At 38.5% G+C, this 13276-nt stretch overlaps 1 non-coding gene across 1 annotated transcript; it reads right to left on the bottom strand.

Moving 5' to 3' along the window:
- Positions 1-5362: 5362 nt before the first annotated feature.
- LOC112745094 (small nucleolar RNA R71) lies at positions 5363-5470 on the bottom strand. The gene has a single exon (XR_003173039.1). It is a non-coding gene; the product is annotated as a small nucleolar RNA R71 (small nucleolar RNA).
- Between the last annotated feature and the right edge of the window lie 7806 nt (positions 5471-13276).

Genomic DNA, 13276 nt, shown 5'->3' on the forward strand with positions numbered 1-13276 from the left:
CATGAAACTAGCTTAAAAACAGTAAAGAAAAGGTCAGTGAAACTGGCCAAGATGCCCTGGCATCACAACACCAAACATAAAGCTTGCTTGTCCCTAAGCAAGTACTGGAACAAGAGAATGATGAATGGAATGCCGAGAGCAATTAGTCATTCTTGTGGAAGTCATATCACTGATTTTATGGTGGTTTCATGCATAGCAACTTAGGTTCATTCCTTTACTGGCTTTCAGACCTTTATCATGTCCTAAAACACTCACTTTGCTTACATCCCATGAGACTTTTATTCATTGATCCCTTTATTGTCATTTCAGAGCTTATTGGTTTTCTTAGGCTAAGTGCTCTGTAAGGGGGTAACTTTTAAAGATAAGCTTTCAGCCAACACTTCCGAACCAGTTGCTTCAAGGTGCTAGGTGTTGAAGCACCCCTAAGGACTTACTCCCTCAACTCTCTCCCCCATACATACACACCACAGGCATATAGTTCATTTATTTTCCTTCTTGAGACCTTGGTGTCCAGCACCTCTTTGGGTTACTAAATGCTCTGTAGTGAGGGTTACTCTTGATAATGGACTTTCAGCTGATAATCCCGGGTTAGTTAACCCAAGTTACCAAGTGATAAAGCACCCCTAAGAGCTTATTCATCCAAGTATATCCCTCACACAGGAACACCACAGACACATATCTTAAGATCAAAACCATTGGTGCCTAGCCTTATTGTTTACTCTTTTTCTTTTGTTTTTCCACTTTCATTATTCTTTTCTCTTTATCTTATTAGGATCTTGTCATATACTTAGTCTCATGAGTATATTCAAAGCAAAGTATTCAGGCCAGATAGTTGTCATCCCACCTTATGGTTGAACCAACTTAGCTAACTTATGATCACACCACAAACTCATGAATGTACTCCATAGTATGAACTCTACTCTGGTCTTTTGAAACATAAACATTCTCTCTTCATTTGATTCAAAGGAACAAGCATACAAGTAAGTAAAGTAAGGATGCAGTGACATAAAGACTAGCACACAGAGACCTATTCATAAAGAAAACTTAAAAGACAGAATTTAAAAAGATTCAAACTAACATGGAAGCATGTTCTATTTCATACAAGATCTTCCTTATTTAAAGCATAGAAAACGATGGACCAAAAAGAACTCCACCACCTGTCATTCATGTGTATGCCCATGCTCCCATCCTTGCTTGTCCTCATTGTGTCTCTTGATGAGCGGATAATTTATACGCTTTTTGACATTGTTTTTAGTATGCTTTTAGTAGGATCTAGTTACTTTTAGGGATGTTTTTATTACTTTTTATGTTAAATTCACATTTCTAGACTTTACTATGAGTTTGTGTGTTTTTCTGTGATTTCAGGTATTTTCTGGCTGAAATTGAGGGACTTGAGCAAAAATCAGATTCAGAGGTTGAAGAAGGACTGCTGATGCTGTTGGATTCTGACCTTCCTGCACTCAAAGTGGATTTTCGGGAGCTACAGAACTCGAAATGGCGCGCTTCTAATTGCGTTAAAAATTAGACATCCAGAGCTTTCCCGCAATGTATAATAGTCCATACTTTGCCCAAGTTTAGACGACGTAAAATGGCGTTCAACGCCAGCTCTCTGCACAATTCTGGCGTCCAGCGCCAGAAACAAGTTGCAAAGTGGAGTTCAACGCCCAAACTGGCACCAAAACTGGCGTTCAACTCCAAGAATGACCTCTACATGTGTAACACTCAAGCTCAGCCCAAGCACACACCAAGTGGGTCCCGGAAGTAGATTTATGCATCAATTACTTACTTCTGTAAACCCTAGTAGCTAGTTTATTATAAATAGGACCTTTTACTATTGTATTAGATATCTTTGGACGCCTGGTTCTAAGATCAGAGGGGCTGGCCATTCGGCCATGCCTAGACCTTTCACTTATGTATTTTTAATGGTAGAGTTTCTACACTCCATAGATTAAGGTGTGGAGCTCTGCTGTTCCTCAAAGATTAATGCAAAGTACTACCGTTTTCTATTCAATTCATCTTATTTCGCTTCTAAGATATTCATTCGCACTTCAACCTGAATGTGATGAACGTGACAATCATCATCATTCCCCATGAACGCGTGCCTGACAACCACTTCCGTTCTACATTAGATTGAATGAGTATCTCTTAGATCTCTTAATCAGAATCTTCGTGGTGTAAGCTAGAATGATGGCGGCATTCAAGAAAATCCAGAAAGTCTAAACCTTATTTGTGGTATTCCGAGTAGGATTCAATGACTGAATGACTGTGACGAGCTTCAAACTCGCGATTGCTGGGCATAGTGACAGACGCAAAAGGATTGTAAATCCTATTCCAGCATGATCGAGAACCGACAGATGAATAGCCGTGCCATGACAGGGTGCGTTGACCATGTTCACTAAGAGGATAGGATGTAACCATTGACAAGGGTGATGCCTCCAGACGATTAGCCGTGCCGTGACAAGGCATTTGGATCATTTTCCCGAGAGAAGACCGAAAGTAGCCATTGACAATGGTGATGTATCACATAAAGCCAGTCAAAGAATGGAGTAAGACTGATTGGATGAAGGCAGCAGGAAAGCAAAGGTTCAGAAGAACGAAAAGCATCTCTATTCGCTTATCTGAAATTCTCACCAATGATTTACATAAGTATTTCTATCCCTATTTTATTAATTAATTTCGAAAACCCCATTACTATTTTATATCCGCCTGACTGAGATTTACAAGGTGACCATAGCTTGCTTCATACCAACAATCTCCGTGGGATTCGACCCTTACTCACGTAAGGTATTACTTGGACGACCCAGTGCACTTGCTGGTTAGTTGTGCGAAGTTGTGAACCATGGTATTGGCATCATGTTTTTGGCGCCATTACCAGGGAAAGAAAGAGCAATGAATTTTACATAATCAAAGTGTAATCACAATTTCTGCGCACCAAGTTTTTGGCGCCGTTGCCGGGGATTGTTCCAGTTTGGACAACTAACGGTTCATCTTGTTGCTCAGATTAGGTAATTTTCTTTTTATTTTATTTTCAAAAAAAAAATTTTCAAAAAAACCTTTCAAAAATTTTCTCATCTGTTTTCGAAAAAATAAAAATGTTTTCAAAAATTTTATTAAAAATTTTTAAGAATGAATTCTAGTGTCTCATGAAGCATGTGAAGCCTGGTTGCCTGTAAAGCCATGTCTAAATTTATTTGGACTGAGGCTTGCAATTTGTTATCAAGAGCAAGCTAGTTGTTGCTAATCCACCTGCTGCTGAACCTGATTTACATGCTGAAGCTTGGCTGGCCATTGGCCATGTCTAGTGTTCTGGACTGAAGCTTTAGACTAGGAATGCAAGATTCCTAGAATTCATATTAAAAATTTTGGAATCCTTATTTTTATTTTTAACAAAAATTTTCGAAAAAAAAATTACAAAAAAATTTAGAAAATCATAAAAATCAAAAATATTTTTGTGTTTCTTGTTTGAGTCTTGAGTCATGTTATAAGTTTGGTGTCAATTGCATGTGCATCTTGCATTTTTCGAAAATTTTCATGCAGTCATAGTGTTCATGATCTTCAAGTTGTTCTTGGTAAGTCTTCTTGTTTGATCTTTGCATTTGCATGTTTTGTGTCTTTTCTTGTTTTTCATATGCATTCCTGAATTCTTTATGTCTAAGCATTAAAGAATTCTAAGTTTGGTGTCTTGCATGTTTTCTTTGCAAAAAAAAAAAAAATTTTTTTTCAAAAATATGTTCTTGATGTTCATCATGATCTTCATAGTGTTCTTGGTGTTCATCTTGACATTCATAGCATTCTTGCATGCATCACATGTTTTGATCTAAAAATTTCATGCATTGCATCTTTTTAGTGTTTTTCTCTCTCATCATAAAAATTCAAAAATAAAAAAATATCTTTCCCTCTTTTCTCTCATAATTTCGAAAATTAGATTTGACGTTTTCAAAAATTTTTAAAATCTAGTTGTTTTTATGAGTCAAATCAAATTTTCAATTTAAAAATCTTATCTTTTTCAAAATCTTTTTCAAAAATCAAATCTTTCTCATTTTTCTTAGTTATTTTCAAAAAATATAAAAATGTTTTTCAAAAATCTTTTTCTTATCTTTATCACATAATTTTCGAAAATAACATCACCAATAAATGTTTGATTCAAAAAAATTTCAAGTTTGTTACTTACTTGTTAAGAAAGATTCAAACTTTGAGTTCTAGAATCATATATTGTGATTTCTTGTGAATCATGTCATTAATTGTGATTTCAAAAATCAAATCTTTTTCAAAACTAATTTCAATCATATCTTTTCAAAAATATCTTCCTATCTTATTTTTTTTTCAAAAAAATTGATTTCAAAATATCTTCTCTAACTTCCTATCTTCTTATCTCTTCAAAATTGATTTTCAAAATTTGTTTCAACTAACTAACTAACTTTTTGTTTGCCTCTTATCTTTTTCAAAACTACCTAACTAACTCTCTCTCTCTCTAATTTTCGAAAATATCCTCCTTTTTTTTTTCAAAAATTTCTTTTTAATTAACTAATTATTTTATTTTTTATTTTCGAAAAACTACTAACCTTTTTCAAAAACTTTTTTTTCAAAAATCACTAACTCTTTTTCAAAAATTATTTTTCGAAAATTCTTCTCCCTCATCCCCTTCTATTTATTTATTCATCTACTAACACCTCTCTTCATCTCACATCACTGCTCCTATCCTTACCTTTGTGTTTGGATTCTTCATTCTTCTTCACCCCTATTCTTTTTCTTCTTCTACTAACAATAAGGAATCTCTTTACTGTGACATAGAGGATTCCTCTTCTTTTCTTTTTCTCTTCTCTTTCTTATGAGCAGGGACAGAGAAAAAGGCATTCTTGTTAAAGCTGATCCAGAACCTGAAAGGACTCTGAAGAGGAAATTAAGAGAAGCTAAATTACAACAATCAAGAGACAACTTGATTGAAAATTTCGAACAAGTAAAGGAAATGGCAGCCGAACCCAACAACAATGCAAGGAGAATGCTTGGTGACTTTACTGCACCAAATTCCAATTTACATGGAAGAAGCATCTCCATTCCTGCCATTGGAGCAAACAACTTTGAGCTGAAACCTCAATTAGTTTCTCTGATGCAGCAGAACTGCAAGTTTCATGGACTTCCATCTGAAGATCCTTTTCAGTTCTTAACTGAATTCTTGTAGATATGTGATACTGTTAAGACTAACGGAGTTGATCCTGAAGTCTACAGGCTCATGCTTTTCCCTTTTGCTGTAAGAGACAGAGCTAGAGTATGGTTGGACTCTCAACCTAAGGATAGCCTGAACTCTTGGGATAAGCTGGTCAAGGCTTTCCTAGCCAAGTTCTTTCCTCCTCAAAAGCTGAGCAAGCTTAGAGTGGATGTTCAAACCTTCAGACAGAAAGAAGGTGAATCCCTCTATGAAGTTTGGGAGAGATACAAAGGACTGACCAAAAAGTGTCCTTCTGACATGCTTTCAGAATGGACCATCTTGGATATATTCTATGATGGTCTGTCTGAGTTATCTAAAATGTCATTGGATACCTCTGCAGGTGGATCCATTCACCTAAAGAAAATGCCTGCAGAAGCTCAAGAACTCATTGACATGGTTGCAAATAACCAGTTCATGTACACTTCTGAAAGGAATCCTGTGAATAATGGGACGCCTATAAAGAAGGGATTTCTTGAAATTGATACTCTGAATGCCATATTGGCTCAGAATAAAATATTGACTCAGCAAGTCAATATGATCTCTCAGAGTCTGAATGGAGTGCAAGCTGCATCCAACAGTACTCAAGAGGCTTCTTATGAAGAAGAAGCTTATGATCCTGAGAACCCTGCAATAGCAGAGGTGAATTACTTAGGTGAACCTTATGGAAACATCTATAACTCATCATGGAGAAATCATCCAAATTTCTCATGAAAGGATCAAAAGCCTCAACAAGGCTTTAATAATGGTGGAAGAAACAGGTTTAGCAATAGCAAGCCTTTTCCATCATCCACTTAGCAACAGACAGAGAATTCTGAGCATAATCCATCTAGCTTAGCAAACTTAGTCTTTGATCTATCCAAGGCCACTGTAAGTTTCATGAATGAAACAAGGTCTTCCATTAGAAATTTGAAAGCACAAGTGGGCCAGCTGAGTAAAAGGATCATTGAAATCCCTCTTAGCACTCTCCCAATCAATACAGAAGAAAATCCAAAAGGAGAGTGCAAGGCCATTGACATAACCAAAATGGCCGAACCCAATGAGGGAGAGGAGGACGTGAATCCCAAGGAGAAAGACCTCCTGGGACGTCCAGTGATCAATAAGGAGCTTCCCTCTGAGGAACCAAAGGACTCTGAGGCTCATCTAGAGACCATAGAGATCCCATTAAACCTCTTTATGCCATTCATGAGCTCTGATGAGTATTCCTCTTCTGAAGAGAATGAGGATGTTACTGAAGAGCAAATAGCCAAGTTTCTTAGTGCAATTATGAAGCTGAATGCCAAATTATTTGGCATTGATACTTGGGAAGTTGAACCTCCCTTGTTCGTCAATGAACTAAGTGATCTGGATCAACTGACATTGCCTCAGAAGAGACAGAATCCTGGAAAGTTCATAATACCTTGTACTATAGGCACCATGATTTTTAAGGCTCTGTGTGACCTTGGTTCAGGGATAAACCTCATGCCCCTCTCTGTAATAGAGAAACTGGGAATCTATGGGGTGCAAGCTGCTAAAATCTCATTAGAGATGGCAGACAATTCAAGAAAACAGGCTTATGGACAAGTAGAGGACGTGTTAGTAAAGGTTGAAGGCCTTTACATCCCTGCTGATTTCATAGTCCTGGATACTTGAAAGGAAGAGGATGAATCCATCATCCTAGGAAGACCTTTCCTAGCCACAGCAAGAGCTGTGATTGATGTGGACAGGGGAGAGTTAATCCTTCAATTGAATGAGGACAACCTTGTGTTTACAACTCAAGGATCTCTCTCTGCATCCATGGAGAGGAAGCATAAAAAGCTTCTCTCAAAGCAGAGTCAAACAAAGCCCCCACAGTCAAACTCTAAGTTTGGTGTTGGGAGGCCACAACCAAACTCTAAGTTTGGTGTTGAACTCCCATATCCAAACTCTAGGTTTGGTGTTGGAGAGCCTCAACAAAGCTCTGAACATCTGTGAGGCTCCATGAGAACCCACTGTCAAGCTATTGACATTAAAGAAGCGCTTGTTGGGAGGCAACCCAATTTCTCTTTATCTAACTCTATTTTTTTTTCTTAGTTATATGTCTTTGTAGGTCCATGATCATGTGGAGTCACAAAATAAATAAAAAAATTGAAAACGTAATCAAAAACAGCAGAAGAAAAATCACACCCTGGAGGAAGCACCTGTCTGGCGTTCAACGCCAGAACAGAGCATGGTTCTGGCGCTGAACGCCCAAAATGGGCAGCATCCTGGCGCTGAACGCCCAGAACAAGCATGGTTCTGGCGTTCAACACCAGAAATGGCTACAAAATGGGCGTTGAACGCCCAAAATGTGCACCAACCTGGCGTTGAACTCCTCAAAGATCTTAACGTGGCTTAATGTGCTTTTGCCAACGTTTGTGACGATGTTGAGTGTCACTAACGTTGGCTTCCCCCCTTCCTTCTTAACGTTAGAGGCCACGTTAACTAGGTTAACGTGGACTCTACCGTGGCCACTCATGAGCTTGGTCCAACGTTAGTGATAATGTTAAGTATCACTAACGTTGGCTCCATTTCCTTTCTTCAAAGTTAATGCCACTAACTTTTCCCACTAACGTTAGGGCTTTCCTTCCTTCCACGTTAGTGTCTACGTTAGTGTAACTAACGTAGCCACTAACGTGGCTCTTCTCTTCTTCTTTTGGCCTGAAATCAATCAAACAAAGTGCATCAAAGTCTTGCTCTTAATCATGGAATCATGCATCATCCAATTTATCATTCAATTCATGCAAAATTCTCATGAAATCATTCAAAATTCACAATGTTTGCTTGAATCAAGATGTAAGTGAATATCTACCTAAAACTAGCTTATTTCCTAAGAAAATGCATGAAACTACCTTAAAAACAGTAAAGAAAAGGTCAGTAAAACTGGCCAAAATGCCCTGGCATCACAACACCAAACTTAAAGCTTGCTTGTCCCTAAGTAAGTACTGGAACAAGAGAATGATGAATGGAATGCCAAGAGAAATGAGTCATTCTTGTGGAAGTCATGTCCCTGTTTTTATGGTGGTTTCATGCATAGCAACTTAGGTTCATTCCTGGCTTTCAGACCTTTATCATGTCCTAGAATACTTACTGTGATTGCATCCCATGAGACTTTTATTCATTGATCCTTTTGTTGTCATTTCAGGGCTTATTTGTGTTTTTTAAGCTAAGTGCTCTGTAAGGGGGCAACTCTTTAAAATAAGCTTTCAGCCAACACTCCTGAACCAGTTGGTTCAAGGTGCTAGGTGTTGAAGCACCCCTAAGGACTTACTTGCTCAAGTCTCTCCCCCATACATACACACCACAGGCATATAGTTTATTTATTTTCTTTTCTTGAGACCTTGGTGTCCAGCACCTCTTTGGGTTACTAAATGCTCTGTAGTGAAGGTTACTCTTGATAGTGGACTTTCAGCTGATAATCCCGAGTTAGTTAACCCAAGTTACCAAGTGATAAGGCACCCCTAAGAGCTTATTCATCCAAGTAGATCCCTCACACAGGAGCACCACAGACACTTGCCTCAAGATTAAAACCATTGGTGCCTAGCCTTATTGCTTACTCTTTTTCTTTTATTTTTCAACCTTTATTGTTCCTTCCCTTTTTCTTATTAGGATCTTCTTATTTAGCTAGTTTCATGGGGTGTGTCTCAAGCATAGTATTCCTGCCAGATAGTTGTCTTCCCACCTTATGGTTGAACCAACTTAGCTAACTTATGATCACACCATAAACTCATGAACTTACTCCATAGTATGAACTCCACTCTGGTCTTTTGTAAAACACTCATTCTCTTTTTCATTTGATTCAAAGGGACAAGCATACAAGTAAGCAAAGTAAGGATGCAGTAATGACATTCAGACTAGAAAACACAGCCTTAATCAATAAAAAGTTTAAAAGACAGAATTGACATGCTTATTCACAAGGAGAAAGCACACATACATACAAAGAACATAGAAGACAATCATGCAAATTAAAGTGCTGGAAATAAGTAAAAGGAGAAAGGAACTTTACCACCTTGTATTTTATCTTCCTTGTTGTTGCCCTTTTCCTCCTATTCTTCCCCTTCCCACACTAGACATAGAATGATTGCTTATACTCAAGCATCAATTAAAACAGTGGTGACGGGGTTTATGATGGATCATGAATGTCTTAAAATAAGGTGTGAGTATGCATGTGTTTTACCAAGCAAGATTATGGATCACAACAAAAGCACAAGAAGTAAAACAGAGACAATGTGATTGCATAAATAAGTGGTGTTGGCATGGTACTTTGCATGAAAGTTAAGTGGCAACACCAAACTTAGTGTGCCACTGTCAATTTAAAATGTTGCAAGTACCCAGTGAAGATTGAAAATCAAATTGTTGCATGGCAACACCAAACTTAGAGTGCAATCATATGCCAAATTATTGAAAGTAAACTAAGCAAAGCAAGAAAATGTTACCTACGGTTGGGTTGCCTCCCAACAAGCGCTCTTTTAATGTCATTAGCTTGACATGTTGTTCACAACTTTCTTCATCTTCTTCCAGTTTGTTAAGAGGAATGACCTCAAGAGGAAAGAGGAGCCAGTTAATGCCCCTTGTTTTGAGTGCCTCTCCCCAGCAAACCTTCTTCTGTTGTTAGCTTGAGTAAACATGCTTGTTGGGGTAGGGGTGAGATGGCTTTTGGTTGACCTTTTCTTCTTCATGAATATTGTCCTTCTTTTCTTGGTCACCATCCTTTTGTTAGTGTTCATGTTGACTGCCTTTACCACCTTGATTTCAGGATTTGGATATTGTATGATGGGTGGAGCATCCTCTTCATCAAAAACTTCTTGAATTGGTGGTTCAATGAACTCACCCTCTATGCAACTCTCTATTTCATTGGAGTGTAGCCTCCCTTGATTGACTTCCTCCCTTTCTTCTACCTGATGTTGCAATGTGTCTTTTGGGAGTGAGTTTTCATGTTCCTTTGTCACCACTAGTAGTCTCTGTGGGTATTGAGTCTTGGGCTTATACACTCTCACAACCTCTTCCTTCTTCATAGAAATCTTACTTGGTATAGGTTCCTCTTTTTCTTGTTCTTCTTATTCCTCCCTTGTTTCTGACCTTTGAATGAATTCATCTATTTCTGAAGAGAGTGAAGTGGACTCTCTTTGTGATCTCAGCTCTTCAATGAATTGTTCTTCAGAATAGAGTTGTGCATTCTGTCTCAATTTTTCATCATGGCCTCTTTCTGCTATTTTCTCCTCTTCGATTGTCGTTATTATTTTTTTAACGAGGAGTTCTATCCTAGTGAGTCTATCTTCTTCTCTACTTCTTTTGAGCTCTTCCATGAAGAGTTCCATCCTAGCAACTCTATCTAAAGGTGGTTGGGTAGGTTGTAATGGTTGGGCGGGGTTGGTTTGTGAATGGAATTAGTTATTTTGTGGTTGTCTGTTCTGAAAGTGGTATGACTCTTGTGGGTAGTAGATTGAGTTTTGTGGATGGTGAAATGAATTGTATGGATTTGGGATAGACTTTTGTGCTGAGGCATACTCAAATGATGAAGAATTTAGGCATGTAAAACTTGGAGGTGAGGTTGTATAATTGAGAGGTGATGGCTCTTGATGAATGGGGCATGAATGAGTGAAATATCTTTGATTATGATCTTCCCAGCCACAACTTGAGTAGTGATCAATTTCACCAAAATATGGATCATTTTGTGGCTCTGGAAAGTACCCCTTTTCATGTTCTTGATACTCCCACCCACTATGAGCATAGTAAAGTGAATTATTCTGTGGTGGTAGAGAGTTTTCCATGAAATTTGATTGACTAAAGTATGATGGATTCTCCTTTCTTTCCTGCAGAAAGCTCTGTCTCAAACAATATTCACCAAAAGAAATTGGAATCTCCATTGTCACAAATGAGGAAATTCCCAGTGAGGCAACATCACAAACAGTTGGTTAGCAAAAGAAAATAAAGAAACAGAAGAAAACAAAGACAAAAGAAAAGTGTCTAATCTAGTAAATCAATCAACCGGTAGTTTGTTAATCACAATTAATCCCCGGCAACGGCGCCATAAACTTGATTCGGGGAAAACTTGTCTCTCAACAAATCTTCCTTCGGCAAGTATACCGAATTGTCGTCAAGTAAAACTCACAATAGAGTGAGGTCGAATCCCACAGTGATTAACGGATTAAGTAATCAATGGTTAATTAATTATCCTAGTTAGACGAATCAGATTTGGATGATGGGCAGCAGGAATTGTAAATTGACAGAAAAGTAAATTGTACTCAAATTTTATGCCCACTATAGAGTATTATATATTGTTGAAAATCTCTGAATGTCAGCTTTCTAATGCAACTGGAATCATCTCAATTGGACCATTGTAGCTCAAGTTATGTTCCTTTGAAGTGGACATGGTTGCTGGCATATATGCCAACGTTACTGGAAATGTTGATTGCCAATAACGCTAGCGATTTTCCCGTTTCTGAAGCTCAAAATTAGTGTCCATCCCATACTATTATATATTGTTGTAAAGCTCTGGATGTCTACTTTTCAATGATTTTGGAAGCGCATCATTTGGAGCTCTACAACTCGAGTTATACTTCTTGGAAGGTGAAGAGGTCAGTTGGCCTAAATACAGGCTGATACCATGTTCATTATTGCACTTTCGGGGCAGGTTTTCTCCCTCAAATTTAGTGTCAACCATGTAGTGCCATATATTCATGGAAAGCTCTGGAATCCTACTTTCCAATGCCACTGGAATCACCTCATTTGGAGCTTTGTGGCTCAAGTTATGCGTGTTTGAAGAAGGCATGGTCAGGCTATTAGGTGCCATGTTAACTAAGTTAACGTGGGAGTTAACGTGGCTCATGGTGGCATGTGTGTCTCCTTCCAACGTTAGTGACAATGTTGGGTGTCACTAACGTTGGCGATCACCTTCTTTCTTCACGTTAGCTTCCACGTTTACTAGGTTAACGTGGGAGTCAACGTGCCTCATTGGGGGCTTGTGTTCTTCCAACGTTAGTGACAATGTTGGGTGTCACTAACGTTGGCTTCCCCCCTTCCTTCTTAACGTTAGAGGCTACGTTAACTAGGTTTACGTGGACTCTACCGTGGCCAGTCATGAGCTTGGTCCAACGTTAGTGATAATGTTAAGTGTCACTAACGTTGGCTCCATTTCCTTTCTTCAAAGTTAATGCCACTAACTTTTCCCACTAACGTTGGGGCTTTCCTTCCTTCCACGTTAGTGTCTACGTTAGTGTAACTAACGTAGCCACTAACGTGGCTCTTCTCTTCTTCTTTTGGCCTGAAATAAGTCAAACAAAGTGCTTCAAAGTCTTGCTCTTAATCATTGAATCATGCATCATCCAATTTATCATTCAATTCATGCAAAATTCTCATGAAATCATTCAAAATTCACAATGTTTGCTTGAATCAAGATGTAAGTGAATATCTACCCAAAACTAGCTTATTTCCTAAGAAAATGCATGAAACTACCTTAAAAACAGTAAAGAAAAGGTCAGTGAAACTGGCCAAAATGCCCTGGCTTCAATAGGCGTGTGGAGAAGTGTTGTTGTGGGGGTGTTGAGATGTCCTCTGTGTGAATTGTTGGTGAGCTGCATTGTTGTTGGAGTTATAACGTTTCTGGTCTTGGTTTTGATCTTGCTGACTTCCCCACCCAAAGTTTGGGTGGTTTCTCCATCCAGGGTTGTAGGTCTTGGAGTATAGATCATAGTTTTGCCTTGGTGAATTCCAATGTAGTTGGCTTGCTCCTGACTACCCTCTGCTTCTTCATTCACTCCTTCTTGGGTTGTTGATGAAGTGGAGATTGCTGCTACTTGGTTCCTCTTCATCTTCTTGGTGAGGTCAGCCAGCTGCTGGGTAATGAGCTTGTTTTGGGCCAACAGAGCATCTACATTGTTTAGCTCCATTACTCCTCTTATGTTCCCTCTTTCGGAAGCATAGAAGTAGTCGTTCTCTGCTACTGTTTCAATAACATCTATGGCTTCCTCAATAGTCTTCTTCTTGTTCAAAGATCCTCTGGATGAATGGTCTACGGCCTTCTTTGACTCATAAGAGAGCCCTTCATAGAAAATATGTAGCTGCACCTATTCGTTG

Source organism: Arachis hypogaea, chromosome 14, assembly GCF_003086295.3.
Source record: "Arachis hypogaea cultivar Tifrunner chromosome 14, arahy.Tifrunner.gnm2.J5K5, whole genome shotgun sequence".
Taxonomy (NCBI): Eukaryota; Viridiplantae; Streptophyta; class Magnoliopsida; order Fabales; family Fabaceae; genus Arachis; species Arachis hypogaea.